General features: G+C 39.8%; 1 pseudogene; it reads right to left on the bottom strand.

Annotated features, from left to right (window-relative positions):
* Positions 1-14219: 14219 nt before the first annotated feature.
* Positions 14220-15662, bottom strand: part of LOC141440147 (uncharacterized) — a 13288-nt pseudogene continuing 11845 nt past the window's right edge.

A 15662-nucleotide genomic window follows, 5' to 3' on the forward strand; every position in this document is an offset into this window, starting at 1 on the left:
AAACAAAAAGCTTGCTGAGTAAGTGACCAGTCGAGTATGGTTGTATGACAAATACAGCCACCACTCCTGGCTTTACTTATTAGACTCTATCTTTATGATATAAAAGGTCATTCCTAGTATTTTTACACGAAATCTTTTTTCTCGCCGGTTGTCCCTTCTTTTGCACTTAATCAAAGCCTTTGTCTCACGTTTTGTTTATTTTGTGTACTTTGCCACCTATTCGATGATGTTTTTTTTTATTTTAACACTTTCAAAAACGACACTTCTTAATATGGTCGGATTATCACAGGCAGCTAACTTTAGGCAGCTAACTTCACACCGGTTCGAACAAACCGATTCATGTACCGGGGTGGGTGACCTGTAATTTCGCCGAGTTTAATTACGCAGATTTTCGTTTCGCAGACAACTATTGGCAGATTTTTCTTTTGGGCGAGCAACGTTCGGTACATTCGTTGCGCCTATTATTCGTTTCACCGAATAGTCGGTGCGAATAGCGATATGCATATTTACTCTTAAACACGATAAGCAGAGTTATCATAATGGTATCAAAATGTAGTTAGGTGTGACGACGAGCGTTAGCGAGGAAGAGTGTTTGGTAGAATTGCGACCAACAACGCACGAGCCGAGCGAGCGAAGCGAGCGTGCCGCGGCAGCGGCCGGCGACTGCCAGAACCCAACTGCTGGCGTCGCGACTTAGTTTGTTTTTACTTTAATATAAAGTAAACCTAAATTCGAAAGCGAAAAGTTGTTCAAGCAAACGTTTTAAATGTGTAATATGTACGCTTACCAAAGAACTCGATTTTCGAATTTCGTAGTAGCCCCCCTGTGGAGGATTATAGCTAACTTACTTTACAACTGCAGTGTAGAACCCTAAAAAAATCAACAACCTTTGAAAAAGCGCAGAACCTACGTTCAGGGCGTTCACAAAGGACTCTCCTACAAGGCTTCCGTCGCCACAATCAGTCTTTTGTAAGAGAATACCAACTTCCACTTTCACTTTAAACCTTAACCTCACCAAACAACCAATCTTACCTGAACTGAATAAAGTTGAAATTACAATTGCGTGAAAATACGTGATGTATATGTAATTTGGTATGTTCTAAGTCGGCCATATTGCCTAAAGGCGCGAATCAAGGATTTCGCGCGCATTTTCGCGCCAAAACAAAAGGTTCGGGGCATCTTGTGTTTAATTAAAATGCATCGTAGGCTTTTAGATATGAGATCTAATTAGTGACTGTTTTGATGTTTTTTGCTGACGCGATGAGTAATTAGTTTTTGAAAAGCTGATAGATGAGATTGTTGATGCGGCGGGCCTTTAAAGACACACCATGGTGTTTTTAAAAAAGCGTACCTTTTCTTTCAAAATTTTGAGTGTAAGAAATAAACGTCATAAAAGTGACGTTTTTGTGTTTTTTTAACTATCGGAATCAATTGTGCTCTTGATTCTGAGTAGGACAAGACAAAGCTACACTTTTTTTGTGAAAATGTCCACCAACACGGAGTTTTCCTTCCCTGTAAAGCCCACGGAAAATTATAATAATAAATAATAATAATAAATGTTTATTTCAGACGTAAGTAGTCCATATACATGTTAGTAGGCATACAATACCTCGATGCTACCTCGTTGAGTTTGTTGCCGGATTCTTTTCAACAGAGATTTTCCGATCCGGTGGTAGATTTTTTTTGAGATGATAAGTGCTTGTTATAGCCTAAATTGAATAAAGATATTTTGACTTTGACTTTGACAATAAGAACGAATTTAAGAAAATTTAACTTAAACTAATAACTACTTATACAAATACCGAATGTAATTTCACACATAAATTTCGATAAACTCGAGGTGCTTCCGAGCTCGCACCCACGATCTTCAGCTAGCTTGAGAGGTCACAGGTCTAACCACTAGGCCACCATGATTATTTAGGTACCTAGGATGTCCTAGGTAACAAGTTCTTTCAGGTGCTTTCGATAGGTAATTAATAAGATTGTTTTTTTGGAATCTTTTTGTATTTTTTATTTCAATTCCAAATTTTTACTTTTACGGTCATCCCGTAAAACCGAAATTGAAAATACAAACTGAAATATAGATGCACAGAAAAAAAAAAACAGAAAAATAAGACCATCACTGGGAATCGAACCCAGGTCCTCGGTAATCCGTACCAGGTCGTCGGTAATTAATATTCATTTTTCTCTGCATTGTTATTTCATTGTACATTGTACATCTTAATGGTTAATTACCATCAATTTAGTAACCCCCGACGCAAAAAGAGGGGTGTTATAAGTTTGTAGCATCGTAGCGCTCAATCGCATGGACCGATTTTGATGCGATTTTTTTACTTGGAAGAGAGTTTATTTTCTTTGGGTTTTATCTGTTTCATTAAAATCCACCCGTTTTCAGATGTGAAACTTTGACATGACAATGTCGGGGATTACCAACTTTTCGAAGTTTGTTGGGTTGGGTTATTTAGTTTAGTTCTACTCGTAGTAGGTATATGATCAATATGTGGCCCGATCCCAAATACAGTCGTGAACATACATTGTTAAGTCTAGAAGGAATCTATTACACTCGAGGGGTGCTAAACCTGTCGGCGAGATGTTTACGACGCCTCGGAATCCTACTTTATAGGTACCTTGTTAGTAGCACCCCTGAGCAGGGGTTAAGAAACGAAATAAATGAATTAGTAAGAAAATTGGGTGTTTACGCTTTTGAATAATTTTTACATTGTATTATGAAGATGTATATTCAGCAGTTTTTTGGAATAAATGTTAGCTACAAAATAAACGAGTCTATCTGGGTCTCAAGGGACCGGCAACGCACCTGGGGGGCTACTTCCAAATACGAAAATCGAAGTTCGTGTCGTACTGTCCCTCTCTCTCTCGTCTTAAATAATATTAGCGTCAGCGGGAGTGCAACATACGAAGTTCGAATTTTGCACCTTGTAGATAAGGGCTTGTGATACCCCTCGTGAAGTTATCAGGTGACTCTTGCGCCGCATGTTTTTGACAGACAGCAAAATGATCCTCTATTACAGCCTTAACTAATACAAGGAAAATAACTACACAAAACCCATCGTAAACTATAAAACATTAGGAATCATTAGATAGCAACATTAGTTATCTTGCCATCCATCGTGGATGGATAGACGAATGACCTTTTTAAAACTGCGGGTTCACGTTGGATGCAAGCCGCTTCCAACCGATGCAACTGAAAGTCTACGGGGCAGGCCTTTGTCCGACAGTGGACGTCCTACGGCTGATATAACGATGATGACGTATTCAAAAATTACATTATATACATATAATAAATCTGTAGAAGGTTGGTGTCTGTACATTAGAAATATTTGAGAAAAACTGTTACTATGGGCCTTTATTAGCGCAATAGAACCCAAGACAATGATTTTTAGAATTATTGTCTGTTTGTCTTTTTGTCTGTGCATTCGTTCACGCTAATCACAGAAACCACTCAACGTACAAGGATGCGGTTTTGTTTTCCTTGCCTTGTATTAACGTTTAGTGTTTATTTCATTCGAATAGGTTCACAAATAAGTCGCCAAGTGGTCACAGCGGAAGACCAACGTTGGCCGTAGCTAAGACCGCTTTGCGATTCACAAATAGGTACCTATACACATTTTCGCCGTGAACACACCAATAGGAACGTGGAAAGATCGGGATCTGAATAACGAGAAAAATTGGGAATCGAGAAAAACAAGATGGCTCTTAAAAGCCGCCTATCCGGCTAATTACCGCTGAAAAACACTTCTGGACGGACGCCCGATTAATCGCGGATTACAAGACGACCTTTACACTTGACGACCAACTGGATTTGTAATTTCGTGCAATCAGTCCGCGTGGGAACTACGGCCCAAGCCCTCTCGTTCTGAGAGGTGGCCTGTGCCCTACAGTTAGTTTATAGGCGGAGATGACGATGATGATGAGGAATCATGGTTAATACATGTGTGGAAGAGCCACAAAGGAAAGCCTCTCTGCATGCAGAAGATAGTTATACCCGGGAACCGAAATCCGAAAGAAGAGCGTCGGGAATTGTATTTTTGCGTCCGAGTTGATAAAGGTTGACTGGTAGAGATCTCTTAAAGGGTTCGCCTATGTACATACATCTCAATGTTTGTCAATTGTGTTTGATACTGTACAGTACAGTTGTTATTATGTACAGTCACCAGCATTAATATCTGCCACAGCGGAGAGTGCAAAAATATCTGACACGTCTTCCGGCCCTAGAAATAGAGTCGTATCAGATATTTATGCACGCTTGTTATGTCAGATATTGGTGCTGGTGACTGTACAATAAAGAGTTTACATACATACATACATAAACAGATGGCGCTAGGGGTCGCTACAAACTCTAGCCTTTATCCGGTTTAAACACTGTTAAACAGTTTCAGTGCAGTTGAGTTCAATTACTTTAGTTTAGTTAGTTTTCGCGTAATCACAAACAACAAAATACGACGCTCACACGCACGCTCCGAACTACTGCTTATAAGTACTAAGTAGTAAGATATTTTTAATTATTTTCTACAGGATATGGACGCTAGTAGACCCGTCGAACTATCGAAAGCTTATTAAAATCGAGTTCTACTCGTATACCCATAGAAAACACCGTGTACCTAATCAATTCCTCCCGATGATGCCGCGGGCGATTCCCATAGAATTGTTATGTTGACGACATCATTCCTTCTAAAACTCCGTAAAGGCCTATTTTATAAGAAAGCTTTCAAGGAAACGGGCCCTATAAAAGGCCCCGACGGTAATCTTTCAAAGATTGCCTATTAAGACGGACGCAAGAAATTACAACGTTTTTCCGCCGGCCAAATACCCGAAATCTGGAGCAAATCATATCTTACAGACGGGGGTAGTAGAAAAACGAATGTTCCGGTTTATCCTGTTAATACGAAGGCCTGGTGCCCTAGTGGTTTGGCCTATGACCTCCCAACAGAGCGTTGTGGGTTCAAGCCCTGGCTCGATCTCTGAGCTTTTCAGAATTTATGTGCAACCATTATTTGGCATTTGTATATGAGCTTTACGGTGAAGGAAGACATCGTGAGAAAATCTACATTACCTGTAAAGAAATTCATGGCGTGTTTGAAGTTCCCATTTCGCACTGTGCTTGCGTAGGAACTACGGCAGAAGTCTTCTCATTTTTAGGGTTCCGTACCCAAAGGGTAAAATGGGACCCTATTACTGAGACTCCGCTGTCTGTCTGTCTGTCCGTCCGTCTGTCTCAGGGCTCTATCTCTTGAGCCGTAATAGTTAGACATTTAAAATTTTCAAAGATTATGTATTACTGTGGCCGCTATAGGTAACAACAAAATACTAAACACAGAATAAAACAAATATTTAAGGGGGCTCCCATAAAACAAACGTGATTAAGTTTTTTGTACTGATTTATGGTGTGCAATAAAGAATATTTGTATTTGCATTTGTGATTGTTTTATAGGTTTTTGCTTGATATTAATAACGGCAATAAGTAGACGCTTGATATATTCACAGAATCTTAAGTTGTATAATAAGTTTAAAAATAAAAAAATAAATTAAAATAAAATAAATATTTAAGGGGGCTCCCATACAACAAACTTGTTTTTTTTGCCGTTTTTTTGCTGATGTCTAATGTTGTATATGTAGATAATGGTACGGAACCCTTCGTGCGCGAGGCCGACTCGCACTTGACCGGTTTTTATTTCTAAGGAAGTGCTGCGGGATAAGGCTACTATTGGCATAGACAATATCATGTAAAACGCATCCGTAACTCAATTTATGTTACGGTTGTCCATGATTGCTTTCCACCAGGTGACCCGCCTGCTTGTTTCCCCTATTGTAATTTTTATAAAGCATTTCAGGCTTGTTTCAGGTATTTTGCACTATTCCTCAATAGAGAACAATCCTAATGAGAAATTGAGGTTGGATTGTTTTCATGCTAAGATCGAGGTTAGTTAGAGAGATGGTCGTATATCTATATACTAAGCGGGATAATACCAGTAAGATAGTCTCATATTCCAATGTACATAACACTTACCTTTAAATATAGCAGATATTATATATTATACGAGTATACCTATAATGTCAGGGTTACCAGCAGACTATTATATACTATATCCATACTAATATTATAAATGCGAAAGTGTGTGTGTTATTGACGACCAGATGGCCTAGTGTTAGAGAACCTGACTACGAAGCTTGAGGTCCCGGGTTCGATTCCCGTGTCGGGGCAGATATTTGTATGAAAAATACGAATGTTTGTTCTCGGGTCTTGGGTGTTTCATATGTATTTAAGTAGTATCTATCTATATATTATCCGTTGCTTAGTACCCATAACACAAGCTTTGCTAAGCTTTCTTTGGGACTAGGTTAATTGGTGTGAATTGTTCCGTGATATTTATTATTATTATTTATATGTTTGTCCGTCTTTCACGTCGAAACGGAGCGACGGATCGACGTGATTTTCGGCATACTTAGAGATAGTTTATGGGCCAGAGGGTGACATAGACTACTTTTTATCCCGGAAAAATGCACAGTTTCCGAGGGAACAACGCTTTGATTGAGAACTTCATATACATAATTGGATTTCCTCTCGATGTTTTCCTTCACCGTAAAGCTCGTGGTGACGAAACAGATGGTCGCTGGGGCCGAAAGGTTCTCGAGTGGAGACCGCGCCTCGGCAAGCGCAGAGCGTAGGACGTCCGCCGACGAGATGGACGGATGACCTGGTTAAAGTCGCGGGTTCACGATGGATGGAGGTCTATGGGGGAGGCCTATGTCCCACAGTGGACGTCCTATGGCTAATATGATGAAAGCTCGTGATTAATTTAGAATGTTATTTTGCATATGAATTTCGAAATACGCAAAGATGCGAGGCTGGGTTTGAACCCACGATCCTTTGCTAGAGACACCACTAGGCCACCTTGCCTTTTTTTGGTTAATACCTATTTAAAGGCTGACCAGGAATATAAAAAACCTGACGCAAGGGCAGCACTTTTACGTTTTATATTGCAACATTCTTTACACTTACAATACCTACCAGTCATATTGACAACGGTGTCGGTGATGTTATTAAAGGGAGTATTTTCTAATCCCTCAGACTTTTTCTATGACAATAAATACTTTTTATACATTGTGAATTATTTTCCTTCCAAGGCTATGGATAATCTTCGGCATTTTAACGGACAAATACAAAAAATACCACTATAAAATACCACGCGCAAACAACGTTAAACTTTGACAGCAATAGACAGATTACATTTTGAATTTATTGTTACCAGTGCAAGAAATTAGTTCTATTGGTTTTCCGCAATATGGCGGGGTTTTTTATAATTCTGGTCAGCCTTTATAATGTAAGAAAGAGGTAAATTTCATAGTTTATCTGTGAATGTATTTGATTATAATGTAGGGGAAAATATCGAAAATACAAACTGAGACATGGATGCACAGAAAAACCAGAAAAAGACCCGTAAAAGTAACAAATTTGGAGTTAAAATAAAAAATACAAAAGACTCCAAAAAACCAATCATAAGTAGGGGAAAATATCTAAAATTACTAAATCAATTCCGATGCTTACACAAACGAAAAGCTACCTCTTAAGTAAACGTACGAGTGCTTGTCACTGTCCCAATAGTTGGCATCCTTAGGTGATCTTATGTTATTAGAAATAGAGATGATCAGATAACAGCAGGGTGTCGTCTATTGGGCGTGTCGAGCACACGGACGTTTACCTTAAAATAGGCTACGAACGTTGGGAGCTAGTTTTTTATATAAATAATTAATTAACTCAATTATATCTTTGACAACCCTGTTTAGGATTACAATAATTACGCCGAAGCAATATCATAATATATATATTATGTCATATATCTGGGTCGCCCCGCCGGTCAATACCTACAAACAAACAGTGATACACTCCGTTATAATCGGATCTATTCAATTCAGTCAATACACATATATGTTTGCACAGAAATACTGTACCTATCTTAAGATAGAGTGACGTATTATGAACATGGGTTTGGCCCGCACAAAATTTTTCGATTCAGGTATCAGTTTGCGAAATGTTATGTAAACTATAACTGTCTAGTGTCCCCTCCATTTAAATGTTGTTTTAACCCCCCACGCAAAAGAGGGGTGTTCTAAGTTTTAACGCTATGTAAGTGTTAGTACCTACATACGAGGAACTGATCTAAAAAAATAATTAAACAACATCTTGGTAGGCAAAGGCATGGTTCTTAAATAAACTAAGTTTCATTAAAATCAGTTTACACGTTTTTTAACTCCCGACGCGAAAAGAGGGGTGTTATAAGTTTGACCACTATGTGTCTGTCTGTGGCACCGTAGCTCTCAAACGGGTGGACCGATTTGAATGCGGTTTTTTATTTGATATCAGGTTTTCTAGCGATGGTTCTGAGACATGTTTCGCCAAAATCGGTTAAGCCGTTTTTGAGATATTGAACTTAGAAGTTATTCAACTTTTATATACTTAGGTCGGTGAGCTGTCGGTAGGCCTCCAACAAGATGGAGCGATGACCTAGTTATGATCGCGGGATCGCGTTGGATGCGGAAAGCACAAGACCGGTCTGAGTGTAGAGCCTTGGGGGAGGCCTATGTCCAGCAGTGGATGTCTTTCGCCAGACATTATGATAGGTCGGTTAATGGATATACGAAATAAATTACAAACCAACGCAAATTAATCCGCTTTCAGGTGAAAAAAAAACCGCATGCAATTCGATTCATCCGTTTGAGTGCTATGGCAACAGACAGACAGACAGACATTGGCGTCAAACTAACAACACCCCTCTTTTTGCACGGGAGGTTATAAGTAAGTAAGCAATTAAAGTCTATACGCGCGTAACCCGACACGCACTCGACCATTTTTTTTTATTCCGAACAAGACGGCTGAACATCGCCCTTTTAAATAAACAACCGACAACCCATTGAACCAATTAGCCTTCAGAATAGTTCACAATAACCGCCATTTTGTGTATTCCGTATTCAAATAGCTCTTTAACATTTGACCAAGCAATAATGACACCAACCGCGAACAGTTAAGGTTGGTTGTTGGATGACAGCACTATAAGGCTAGGGTTAGACATTGATACATAGTTTAATCAGAGGGTTTAATTGAGTGCGGCAGTCATTTAGGAATGTCAGGCCGTGTTTGTCTTTTAGTGGCATCGAAGTGTGTACCGGGCTATATGTACCACGCGAGCCTTTTTAGGGTTTTGTACCCAAAGGTAAACGGAAACCCTATTACTAAGACTTCGCTGTCCGTCCGTCTGTGAGGCTGTATCTCATGAACCGTGATAGTTAGACAGTTGAAATTTTCACAGATTATGTATAACTGTGGCTGCTGTAACAACAAATACTAAAAACAACACAATTAGTGCTGTACAGAAAAGTATTCGCCAAGACTATAAAAAGTAAATCTCGTAGGGTGTGCATACATTGTTACTAAGTAAGTAAGTAGACAGTCTAAAAACCAAGGTGGCCGAGTGGTTTGATCTATGGCCTCTCAAGCAGAGGATCGTAGGTTCAAACCCCGGCTCGCACCTCTGAGTTTTTCGGAATTCATGTGCGAAATTACATTTGAAATTTACCACGAGCTTTACGGTAAAGGAAAACATTGTGAGGAAACCTGCACAGCCTGCGAAGCAATTCAATGGTGAGTGTGAAGTTCCCAATCCGCACTGGGCCTGCGTGGGAACTACGGCCCAAGCCCTCTCATTCCGAGAGGAGGCCTTTGCCCAGCAGTGGGATGTATATAGGCTGGGATGATGGTGATGATGATGAAGTAGACAGTCTACTGTAGACTTTTATAATAAATCCAGTAACCTTCCAGCCGGCGGCGTTACATTTACATTCCACTGGCGCAGTCAGTAGGATTCTAAAAACAAAAAAAAACACTAAAAACACTTTCAATTAAAAAAAAACAGAAACACAGTTGAAATACCTGGAAATCATAGAAACACGTTTTAATCCGAAACCGTCGAGGTGTACGGGACTTGAAGTTGAGGCCCCGCCGGATGGTCTTCATTCTTCGATTCGGTATTCGATATCAGAGTTACGTACAAGGGACTCTGTAAACTTAGGACTGTTGCTTTAGAAACATTTGATAAAAAAAAAAACGGTAAACCTACCTTAATTTTTTTCTAATTAAATGATATTGTACTGGATAACTCACGGCTCAAATTGAGTATAGCTCGACATGTTTCGGGCTAATTCGTAGCCCTTCTTCCTAGGAGCGACGCAATTCAGCGGTTGCTGCAACACGCACACTGCGCGCAATTTAAGAGGTTATCCGGTACAATATCATTTAATATACTCGTATGAGTGACTCACGGTAGTTTCATGTTTTGCTAATGTTCGGATCGAATTAAATTCGAGTTGTGTTCCGCGTACCGTGATTTTACTGAAGCTCGACATTTCGGCACACCCGAACAAAACCCGAATTTTATTCACAAAATTAGTATTGACCGCGATAATCTAAAACATTGAGTTCGGTCGGATCGAATGTGAAAATAACTTTGTCTTTCTGTCTGTTAAGTACGTTTTATCGCTTAAAATAACTACGTATATCATATTTGGAAAGGTCTATTATACTAGCTTGCATTTACCGCATATGTTAAGATAAGATAAGATAAGATAAGATATTTTATTCAATAATTTGCAGTACAAAATAACAATAAATACAATGTTTTACAAAGTTCTATGTAACACATTATCCTGCACTAGAGTTACTAGAAAACTCTGTATCGCAGGCTGAAAGCGCTAGTAGAAAATTAAATTAAAAATAATTTATCTAAGCTTAACAGTGCAAATAGATATTATGAAATTATACGAAAATCATCTAGCTGTTTATGCTACAGAGAGCATCAAAGATATAGACTTGCGTACATACATTCAGTCGAAGAAACTGGATAATGTACCAGAGCGGGACCTTGGTGGTACCATCAGCCAAATAAGTGGTCTACCAATTTTTAAACAAGTTCCTGTCAAAAGAATATGTCGCTAAAGTCGAACTTTCAAGTTGACAGACACGTCTATTGGCATTATTGTTTTATGACATGCAAACGATTACCAGCTTTAGGGTGGCAGACCACATATTTAGCTGATGGTACCATGCCGTGGCATGTTGATATCTCAGTTGCCAAAAACATTATACTGGTATAGAAATTACAACAGAAAAACCAGAAAAATAAGACCAGCGCTGGGAATCAAACCCAGGTCCTCGGCATTCCGTGCCGTGTGCTATACCGCTACACCACCGCTGGACAACGATACAGACACGAATGTCTCCTATGCACCTCATATCTCAGCTTGTGTTGTTTCTTATTTAGCCACTTAAGCATTATACTGGTACACATAGATATACACGCTCGAAAAACATAAAAAGATGAAATTACATCAACTGTAACTGTTGAGCCGTGGTGGCCTAGTGGTTTGACCTATCGCCTCTCAAGCAGAGGGTCGTGGGTTCAAACCCCGGCTCGCACCTCTGAGTTTTCGAAATTCATGTGCGGAGTTACATTTGAAATTTACCACGAGCTTTGCGGTGAAGGAAAACATCGTGGAGGAAACCTGCACAAACCTGCGAAGCAATTCAATGGTGTGTGTGAAGTTCCCAATCCGCACTGGGCCCGCGTGGGAACTATGGCCCAAGCCCTCTTGTTCTGAGAGGAGGCCTGTGCCCAGCAGTGGGACGTATATAGGCTGGATGATGATGATGACATCAACTGTAGCAAACTGCACACATTTCGAGCTCAGGCTATACGAAGTGCAAAATTCGAACTTCGTATCTTGCCGTCCCGCTGACGCTAATATTATTTAATACGAGAGTGAGAGGGACGGTACTATACGAACTTCGAATTTCGTACCTTCTGTTTGCTTTTAAAAAGAATATTCGCAAAGTTCTTAGTTCCCGCGGGCCCGCATCTGTCGATAGCAGGTGTAAAGTTCCCGCGCCATCATTTTATACCTGTACTATAATATTAATGTACCGTGGATTCTGGCGGTACCGACGAAGCCTGCAAATATACCTGTATACGAGTACACGTAGTAGGGAATCAGTACCTGTCAAGCTGATCTAATTTGGCAGACGCTCCAATGACTTGTACAGGGGATTAGATTTGTTGCATTCGAACATGGCGATGTAGACAATATCTAATTTTGCTATTTCTGTTTCTTTGGCTAGTTGAAGTATAATTTTGATAGTGTTTTATGCGGCGATTTACCTTAAAAGTGAACAGTGATCACAAAATTCTATATTTCTCTCGTGTCTGATATTTTTTAATGCGCAAGTTGTGTCCACGTGGTTTCTGGAATTTTACTATCAAGTTGCAACAACTACAACCACCGTACAACGTCCCTCTCAAAGAGAGTATACTTTGACACTGGCGAAATTGTCCTATTAATTAGGACAGAAAAGCCATATTTTAAAGAGAAGAAGAAGACTTGTACAGGAAGTAAGACAACGTGTCAAACGAATGTCAAAGAAATGCTTAATAATGCTTTTTAATTAGAATGTGCTTAAGTAGCGTAGTAGAAATAAGCAACCAGAGATATGTGTGCATAGGAGAAATTCGTGTCTGTACTCCTGTCCAGTGGTAGTGTAGGGATATGGCACGCAGCACGGAATGCTGAGGACCTGGGTTCGATTCCCAGCGCTGGTCTCTTTTTCTGGTTTTTCTGTGCATGTTTTCATGTGCATGTCTCAGTTTGTATTTTCGGAATGTCAAAGACTCAAAACGAACCTCGATTGATTGAAACTGTAATTGTTTGTACGACAACGATTGTACTGATTTCACTTTGTATACAAGCGAAATGCAAATTTAATATCAATCTATTCATTTCATCACACTTCACACTCGTAAGCAGTGTTGTATGTAAAGTGCAGGCTAACTTGGTTGCAACCCCCTGAATAAAACAAAATGGCCTTTTTTTGCGTATTTACGCGTGTGGTGTCGGGTTAGAATTACACCTCTCGTAAGAGGCGACACAGGATATCGGTAGGTGACAGGCTAGATTTGGCTGATGGTACAATCAATAGTAATTGTATTGTAGTGTACACGTAGTGTACACCGCCGTGGTGGCCTAGTGGTTTGACCTATAGCCTCTCAAGCAGAGGGTCGTGGGTTCAAACCCCGGCTCGCACCTCTGGGTTTTGCGAAATTCATGTGCGGAATTACATTTGAAATTTACCACGAGCTTTGCGGTGAAGGAAAACATCATGAAACCTGCACAAACCTGCAAAGCAATTCAATGGTGCGTGTGAAGTTCCCAATCCGCTCCGGGTCCGCGTGGGAACTATGGCGCAAGCCCTCTTGTTCTTAGAGGAGGCCTGTGCCCAGCAGTGGGACGTATATAGGCTGGGATGGTACACCTTCAATTCAAAAGTTAGGATCTAATGGTATTCGCGTGTGAAACCGCGGGTATAGACTAGTATTAGGTATTCCTTTCCGAGGTGACCAGTCAAGGGCATACATTTATGTATGTTACCAAGACGTCAATAATATCTATACACCTAAGCATAAGGTCGATGTATTGATATCGTCACTACTTTAAAAAAAAACTCTTATCTCAAAGTAGATAATTTTTCCGAGTGGACCTTGGAGCATTACGTCAAGGTTCAATTTTGTTGACATATTGATTTTAGATACGAGATTTTTTCAAAGTAGTGACGATATGTCGAGAGCGGAGAGGAGAGATGAGATGATGATGGATGGAATGAGGTTACTTCTGTCTCGCCGTCAGGATGCGTTCACGATGTAAGTACTTTATTGAGAGCTTCAATAAGAGCTTCTTTTGGAATGCAGGTCTTTATTTCACCAACCGATAATAAATAAAACACAGAACCAATCAGAGTATGTACAGAGCTAATCGACAGACGAACCGATAGTCATTAGCCAGGTGTTGTCATCCCTACAGTCCGAAGTAAGATAAGATAAGATAAGATAATTTATTAAATAATTTGCAGTACAAAATAACAATAAATACAATGTTTTACAAAATTCTATGTAACACGTTATCCTGCACTAGAGTTACTAGAAAACTCTGTATCGCAGGCTTAAAGCGCTAGTAGAAAATTAGGTTTAAAATAATTTATCTAAGCTTAACAGTGCAAATAGTAATTATGAAATTATACGGACATTAAGTAAAGTGAAAATAATAAAAAGGTAAAAATTACAATTGTATAAATAAATCAATTGAATTTAAGTATAGTGCTATGATCTAAATAAGCCACATCGTCAGTGCAATTTTTAACTGTGACAAAGCCGAATCGAAGTTTGCCGACTAAGATAATACATTATATGTGCCTAACGTGAAAAAATTGCAACTGTGCTTAACTTAAGTAGAAATTTACAATTTATGTTATTAGGTCAACAATGTGGCCATTGTCTACTTTACATTGTACACTATACTAGAAAATTAACAGTATGTATACTAAAATGAAGTTTAAATTATGATTCTGAAAATTTATTGTGATACAGATTGTGGTGATGAGTTGCCTTCGTAATCAATTGTACTGATGTATCTTTTTTCAGCCATAACTTTTGCCGGACAGACAGCATCACCTGTGATATGGTTGCTTGGTTTTTTAAAACGCAAGCAAGTAGCGCACTTGGCATCGTCTGTCTTTTTTTGACATTCTTTTATGGTGTGGCCTTGTTCGCCACAGTGGCCGCAGGTGACCGTTGACTCCCGGCAAAACTTGGCAGCATGACCATATTGTTGACACTTATAACATCTAGTGACCAAAGTAAAGTCTCTAACAGGGCAAGATGACCAATTAATAAACACTTTGTCTTTAGTAATTAGGGCTTTACGTATAGCAGCAGGCACTTCTATAATATAATTACAAGTTTCAGAGTCCTTTTTCCCCGACTTGTGGCTGATCTTAATGGTGTCGAAAAACGTATCGTAACTATCACATTGAGGATTATCGGCTAAGTTTTGGTGGTACAAACAGGAAATGACTTCGATTTCAAGCATGGATGTGGGCACTCCTATAACTACTATTCTAGGCCTACGTTTCTGCGTTTCATCGATCGTAAGGCCTGAGTTTTTTATCTGGGCGGATTGTTTTAATTTCTCGATATCCTCCTTTGTTTCTGTGCTAATTACGACGCCACCATTCCGAGTCTTGCGCAAACCTTTAACGTGCAGCTTCATCTGTTCGGGGTTAATCAGTTTTTGGACAAGAGATTTCGTCTCATCACTGGATTTCAATTTGTCGTTGGGATAGATGATCACAGAGTTATCACGTTCCGGCTGTATGAAATTTATTAGGACTTCTTTTCACCATATCAGCAAAAGAAGTCCCCTTCGGGGATGGTTTTGCTGACTCTTGAATACTCAGCTTGAGGTCCTGGAGCTGTTGTGAAAGTTTAAGGTCTCCCTGTAAGGTCTGGACAGATGAATAAGTTAGCACGGCTTTCTGCTTTATGGACTGGTACGCCACTGCCATTTGAGATGTTCCATGACCTACTTTTCGACATAAATTGCTGATGCGCAATTTCTGTTCCGTGTTCAGCTTTCCAGCTTCTGAAATGGCGCACACCTCATTTAGGCAGTCTTCAATAGTCTTCATCCAGTGTTGTATTTCTGGAGTGGAAATAACGTCAGGCCTTTCATCGTCATCCTGGTGGGGCGTCGTGCTGCGGGGCGGGGCG

The sequence above is a fragment of the Choristoneura fumiferana genome, chromosome 22 (assembly GCF_025370935.1).
Source record: "Choristoneura fumiferana chromosome 22, NRCan_CFum_1, whole genome shotgun sequence".
Taxonomy (NCBI): domain Eukaryota; kingdom Metazoa; phylum Arthropoda; class Insecta; order Lepidoptera; family Tortricidae; genus Choristoneura; species Choristoneura fumiferana.